This window comes from Eutrema salsugineum, unplaced genomic scaffold (assembly GCF_000478725.1).
Source record: "Eutrema salsugineum unplaced genomic scaffold, Eutsalg1_0 scaffold_11, whole genome shotgun sequence".
In the NCBI taxonomy this organism is placed as follows: Eukaryota; Viridiplantae; Streptophyta; class Magnoliopsida; order Brassicales; family Brassicaceae; genus Eutrema; species Eutrema salsugineum.
In genome coordinates, this window is record NW_006256901.1 from 10311062 (window position 1) to 10318345 (window position 7284).

A 7284-nucleotide genomic window follows, 5' to 3' on the forward strand; every position below is an offset into this window, starting at 1 on the left:
CAAGTTCTGCACTAGTACCACCAAGTACAAGGTTCTCCTACCATCAGATTCAGTGCCTCGAATCCGAGATGGAGCAGACCCAGGATGGAGACTAGAGACTCGTGATTTCTTACCATCTGTGCCACTACTACCTTTGAACATGAAGCAATTTATGGCTGCCAAAGCCAAGAGAGAGGTAGCTGCAAACAGCAGGAGACTTCAGCCTGCACCATCATCATCCTGAGCCAGTTGTTCCCACACTAGAGCATCCACTAAGAGCGATGCAGACTTTGCAGCTTTGAAGAAGAAGCTTGACCAGCAGGAGAGGATCAACAAGCCCATGAAGAAGTTCCTGAAGAAGATCCACAGGTTTGATGATGACTCCTCTGCCACAGAGACAGACGACAACCATGAAACATAGTTTTTATTCACTCAAGAGAAATACTAAAGGAATTTGGGAAAGTGGAGCATCAAGAATCAATCAAAGCTCAACGGTGTCTCAAAAAGCTCAATCATAAAGGTATATTTTGTGCCTCATATGACTCTACATCAAAAGGCGGTTTCCCCTTTCAAAACAAAATCCAAGAAGAGAAAAAGAATGAAAGGAAATGAAACCAAAAAGCCTAAAGAGTCTAAGATAGCCAAAATTATTTTGAGCCAAGGCCATAGGTATTCATCAAGGTAGTTATGGACTCATAACTTGGACAAAAAGCTAAGTCTGGGGGAGTTATAAGGAGAACCTGAAGAAAGGAGATCAGAAATCTTGAAGCAAGAAGAATGTGACTGGAAACTGTGGATGTCAACAACTCCATATACTCTCTTGCTGTTTTGCATAATATCTTGTCTCTCCAGAAAGAGGTAACTCGATTTTTCCCTGCTTCCATTCGCCTTTGATTTTTACTAGCTATTACCTGTTTTTGTTTTTCAGTTGCTTTATTTGCTTTGCTTTCTAGTTTAGATTTAGGGACACCCAAAATCAAAAACCCAAACCTGTTTAGTTCTAGTCTGATTTAAGCATTAGCGTGAATTCGTACTGAAATAACTAAGTCTCTGTGGATCGATATCCTAAGTACTACAGTGCACACTGTGCACTTGCAGACATTTAGTGGTTATAAATCTAAAACCTGAAGCTTAGTAAAAACAAACAACACCCCGCTTTTGCTCGCAATCAAGTTTTTGGCGCCGTTGCCGGGGACTTTGATTTGTTTCGTCGGAATCCCAGCTTAAATCCATTAGAACACTTGTTTACTTTTACATTTTCTTTTGAATTTTCTAGGTTACTCGACAATGGGAGACCGGGAACATATTCCCGAAACTCTCGGTGATCCACCATATCGTGTGGATGGTGACCCGATCGACGATAACCTGAGTGAAGAAGAGCTTGACAATCCGATCGATAATTATGATGAGCTAATCGGATCAGCAAAACGTGAAGATGATGATGAACTAATTGGAAGTTTCGATTAACTCGAAAAGTTTTTGGGAGATCATAGAGCTATTCAACCAGCCTTACCAAAGGATGGTAAAACCGAAATAAAGGTACCCTACATCCACCTAGTTCAACAAAATCAATTTTATGGTTATTCATCCGAACACCCGATGGATCATATCGAGACTTTCGAAGAATTATGTGCAACCATTACATCAAATGGGGATTACCACAAGTGTAGTATTTTCCCATTCTCTTTGAGAGACAATGCCATCAAATGGCTAAAATCTTTAGAACCTGCTTCACTAAAAACGTGGGCAGCTTGTAGAGCGGCTTTCCTAAATAGCTTTGACACTAGAACTCGTTCCAATCTATTAAGGAACAAGATAAGAACTTTTGAACAAAAAGAAGATGAAAATATTTTAGATGCTTTGGAAAGATTTAGAGAATACCAAAGAGATTGTCCACACCACGGATATTCCGACGAATACCTGATGGGTATCTTCTATCGAGGCATAACTCAAGAATTGCAACATTCTTTGGACACCGCAAGTAATGGAGATTTCTCTACTAGATCTGTAGAATATGCTCGTGTTTTCATCAATAACTTCGCAGGAAGTATCCGAAATCAAGCAATCTTTGGAAATTCTGCACTTCCTGAGAAAAAAGAAGAGATCTCAGAAGTTATGAAGTCTCTCCATTACTTGGATTGCAACAACCAAACAAAGTACACAATACGTGTAACTTTGATAGTTGGAACAACCCAACGGATTCTTATAATCAAGAGATGATGAACACTGCAGAAGTATATCAAACTCAAGATTTTCCTTTCGTGTCTGATTATCGCGGGTCCATCTTTTCGGACTGCGACCAAACGTGCTTTCACCACGGTCATGACTTTCCTGACCGCGGCCAAGACCCATTCTACCACGGTCGCTAGTCATATGACTGCTATTCAATCTAATTCCAATCTCTATCATAGTTTTCCCTCTTCTGAAGCTAAAAATCTAAACAAAAGAATTCTAGAACTGGAAAAATCTAAGTCTAGGGAAATCAACGATCTTAGCTCTGAAATAAAAAAGATGCAAGAGACTTTAATGATAAAATTTTCACCCTTCTTAGTCTAATGATTAAAGATAAGTCTAAAAACACAGAGAATTCCGAGGAGGAGCCAAGTGAAAGTTCTTTCGAAAGCTCAAGCGAAGCAGACCCCTCCGATCATGTGAAAGCTATCACACTTAGGAGTGGTTTAGCTTACAAAAAGCCTGAATTTTCTAAAGATCCCGAAGGTGAGGAAAAGGGTAAGGAAAAGGAGAACGAAAAAGGAAGGGTCACAATTGAAGACGTTGAAAACAAAGTGGTAGGAGAGAAGGATGGAGGAGAAGTAAGAGAATATATCCCGGGAAATCCTCGGAGAAGACCTGATCCCCCCTCCACAAACTCGTGTCTATAAACCTAAACCACCGTATCCTAGAGCCTTAAGAGCCCCGAAGAAAGACAAAGAAAAAGCTAAGCTGAAAGAGCGAACTGATCAATTAAACATGATATTACCTTTCGTAGAAGCTTGTGCAATGATTCCCGCTTTAAGAAAATACATGAAGGGTATTCTAAAAAAAATTTAAACTCTTGAAGAAGGTGTTATGATGATAACCCATGAATGTAGTTCTATCTTGCAAAGCTGGATTCTTCAAAAGAAAGACAATCTTGGGAGCTTCGTACTTTCCTGCACTATGAATAATATAGCTTTTGAGCGTGCTCTCTGTGATTTAGGATCTAGCATAAACATGATACCTCTTTCAATAGCAAAACGTTTAGGACATCACACTTTCCAACCCACTAAAATTTCTTTAGTATTAGCTGATCGTTCCGTTAGACAACCTGTAGGTATCTTAATAGATGTTCCCATCGAAATCGAAAAATGTTCCATACCAACTTATTCAGTAGTTCTAGAACTAGAAAGAGAACCTAAGGATCGCCTTATTCTTGGATCCCCTTATTCTTGGACGACCATTCCTATCTACAGCCGGAGCCATAATCAATGTTCCGGAAGGAAAAATTGACCTTCATTTAACCGGTCTAGTTATGCAGTTTGACATGAACAAAAGTTTCGATAAATTGACTTTGGATGACAAAATTTGTGGGATTAATGAGCTACATGGAATTATTGAGGAAGTTTACGAAGATCTACTTCTCGACGACCCTTTAAATGTCACGCTTTCAACCACAAAAGACGAACGCAATTTCCTTGAAGAAATTTCAAGTGAGTGCACGCTTATGCTTGATAAGTCCGAACATTATAGGAAGCCTTTAAACTATCTAAATCTTGAGGACCAAACAAACATTCCTACACCTACTAAAGACACAGCCGCAGCAATAAATGTTCCTTGGAGCGAACTTAAAGCCACTAAAGTCAAGCTTAAACACTACAACAAAAAGACCATTTTACAACCGCCGAAACCGTCGTAAGTTCGTTGTAAAACCCCTATTACAACGAACTTGCGACAGTTTCTAAACTGTCGTACGTAAACGACATTTCGTCGTAAAATCGTCGTACAATCTAGGACGGTTTAAAATCATCGTAAAATCGACGTAATAAAGACGTTGTAAAGGCGTCATAACAATTACGACGACTTTACATTGATTTGCCTCGATTTGGTTTTCAGCGTAAACGTCGTAAAATCGTCGTAATAACTGATGTAGGTTCGTCGTATAATTTAAGACGAAAATATCGTTGTAATTTGGTCGTTTTATTTTTTATACTTTTTGACCTAAAACCGTCGTAAAATATCGACGTATCTTCGTCATATAATATTGGACGAATATATCGTCGTAAATGGGTCGTATAATTTACTTTGTTTACGATGATTTATTAAATAATAAATATATTACGATGATTATACGCCAATTTATTAAAATGAAATTAAAAAAATACATTTAATCCGAATTAAAATTTTAATTGAAATAAAAAAAAGAAATTAATACTTAAATTTTAATTAAAATTCAAAATAATAAAAATTACATTACTTACAAAAAAAATATCAAAAATTTAAATCTACACTAATGTCGTCTATCCTCACATCATCCTGCTTCGGATCCCCGTCTTGGACATGTTCCTTGTCGGCTCTTCGGTTGGAGGTTTTCGACTCCTGATCCCCGACTCTAGGAGGATCAACCTCGAGAGACCGGAACATCTCCTCGTCCGTCTGTACTGGTGGTTTATGAAGAAGATGCGCCGAGGACTCCAGTTGCCCGCAACCTATCCAACTGTGCCTGGAGCAACGGGTTGTCGGCGCCCATAATCTCGAAGAGACCTTACAACTGGTCGATCTTCGTCTCGTATTGCGTCCGCATCTGGTGGAGCTCTTGGCGGATAACGACTAGATCCTCTGCCTAGACATGACCAGTCGCCGTAGGGATATCACGGATGGATCCCATCCCTAAAACCATGCCCTTCTTCCGAGGGGCAATTTGGAAAAATATTGAAAACATAAGTAAAATACCTATATATAGTTAAAACTAAGTAGGAAAAAATAAAGTAATTAATAGCTTACCTCTTCGAAGATTTAGTCCATCTCCGCCACCGTCAAGGTCGATGTGGACTAGACTGAGCTACCTCCAGGAGACGTCGGAGGTGCCTGCTGCGTGAGCTGCGTCTGCCGCTCCTCGATCCTCGCACAATCTGCGTTGTAGATCTCTTCTGCCCGATGATCCGTGAAATCGTCGTTTTTCTTCTTGTGGGTCTCGGCGAAGACCTTCGTCATCGGAGGAAGTTCTCCCATGTTTTCTTCAACCTACAAAATCAATTTGAAATTATTAATAAAACAAATTAAAGGTTAATTAGAAAAAAAACTTGTTATTTAAAACTTACCATCATAAGACGTTTCCCGGTGAAAGGAACCTGCCCGAAAGTGTGCAAGACGTTCTTTAGATTTCCCGCATCCTCTACAGCGTTCCTGAAAATGAAAAATTATTAGTTTTGGAATTAAAAATATATTATTATATAATAAACACATATTAATTTAATTTACAAATTAAACAAACCTGGACGTGGAACACTTGGAAGGCAATAGTCTGGTTGTGCGGGGTCAACCAATGGCGCACAAGACTCTCCCAGACGTGATCGGCCATTGGAACCGGCTTTGCGTTGTTGCTGTCGACCTCCCACTTCTTCTTCCAGTCGGAAACGGTGTTGTTGAGCTGGAACTTGACCTTCTCTCTGAAGGCCGTCTTCACACGTTCGTGTGCCAAAGTTTCTCAATACCAATTTTGCTACAAAAAAAGAGTTAGTAATTATTTTAAAAATAAAAAATAATAATATAATGCATAATTTTAAAGATCTTACCACAAAAAACTTGAACCAAGTGTCAATAAGTAGGCTGATCCAACTTCTTAAAGCTGATATGGGGTTGTACGAAGAACCCCTTGTTGATGTCGGTAACGCTCCGACCGACTTGGTTGTTGGTCGTAAACCTAGTCATAAAAAAAATTTTGTTAAATATTTAAATAATTATAAATATAAATATTTTAATAAAAAATTTGAAAAAAATGAAAATCATACCAAAACGTCCCCAGGGCTCGATCCGGATCGAGTTTCTTCATACTGCCACGACCCGGTTGCTGTAGAAGATCTTTAACCGTATATTGGATATACGGTGGATGTTGGATCGGGGCTGGGGCTGGTGCAGCTGGTGGTGGTGGCGGTGGAGGCGGTGGGATAATCATCGGTTGTGAAACAGTAGGTTGTGTTCCCGAAGACGCCGAGATGGCAGACTCAGTAGCTGAGTTGGACGGGCCGCTACCGTCCATATCAACAATGTTCCGGTAGTGGAACCTCTTGCTGCGGGGAGCCATCTGAACTATCTACAGATTAAAATTAAATATAATTAGTAAATATATATTTAATTTTAATAATATAAAGATAATAATTGAAATATAAATTAAACAAAAATAAAATTGAAAAAAAAACTTACAGATGATTTGGGAGAGAGGAAGGGCGAGCTAGAGAGAGAAGAGAGAAGAGTGTGTAGAGAGAGAGAGAACTAAGGAATGAGCGACGAAGGAGGGAAACTCGCGTCCTTTATATAGATTTTGTGATCGTTGTAAAATCGTCGTAACATTACGACGATTTTACGACGATTTGGTTGTAAAACCAACGTAACAGTGCATGACAAGCCACATGGCATGCTCCCAGCGTTTGAGTGTTACAACGACTTTACGATAATTTTTTATCAAACCGTCGTATAACCGTCGTAATATGCCGACATTTATACCCTCGTACATTGGATCTGAAGCTAATATGGCGGCTGTCAGATGTATGATCGTCATGAACGTTACGACGGTTTAACGACGATTTGATGAACAATCGTCGTAAAACGGTTGTAATGTTACGACGCTTGTACGACAGTTTTACGATGTTATTTAAAAAAGTTATCAAACCCTAAATCTTTCAAAAAGCTTATTGCATTAATGACAATGCAAAGCTGATTTTAAACTAACTTATTAGAATAGGTTCATCATTTTATATGTATGACTGATTTGTTAAATGAGATAACAAATATTTCAATCATCCTATCTAATATATAACATTTTACTTAACATTTACAAAAACATGCATGAACTTGTAAATATGTATGAATTTTTCTAAATTTCTGATTTTTATCAGAATGAATACTTTCAAGATATAAAAGATTCATAATTTTGGATTTGAACTTTATGACGATTTTACGACGTTTTTGGCAGATCTTAAAATCGTCATAAAAATATGACGCATTTACGACGACTCGTCGTAAAGTCGTCGTAATGCTCATACACTATTCAATCAGGGTATAAGGGTTCACTCAGGGTTTAGGAAAACCCTTACAATCGTCGTAAAACCG

The 7284-nt window shown here is 38.6% G+C and overlaps 1 non-coding gene across 1 annotated transcript; it reads right to left on the reverse strand.

Moving 5' to 3' along the window:
- Positions 1-1778: 1778 nt before the first annotated feature.
- On the reverse strand, positions 1779-1886 carry LOC112090163. The gene has a single exon (XR_002901512.1). It is a non-coding gene; the product is annotated as a small nucleolar RNA R71 (small nucleolar RNA).
- Between the last annotated feature and the right edge of the window lie 5398 nt (positions 1887-7284).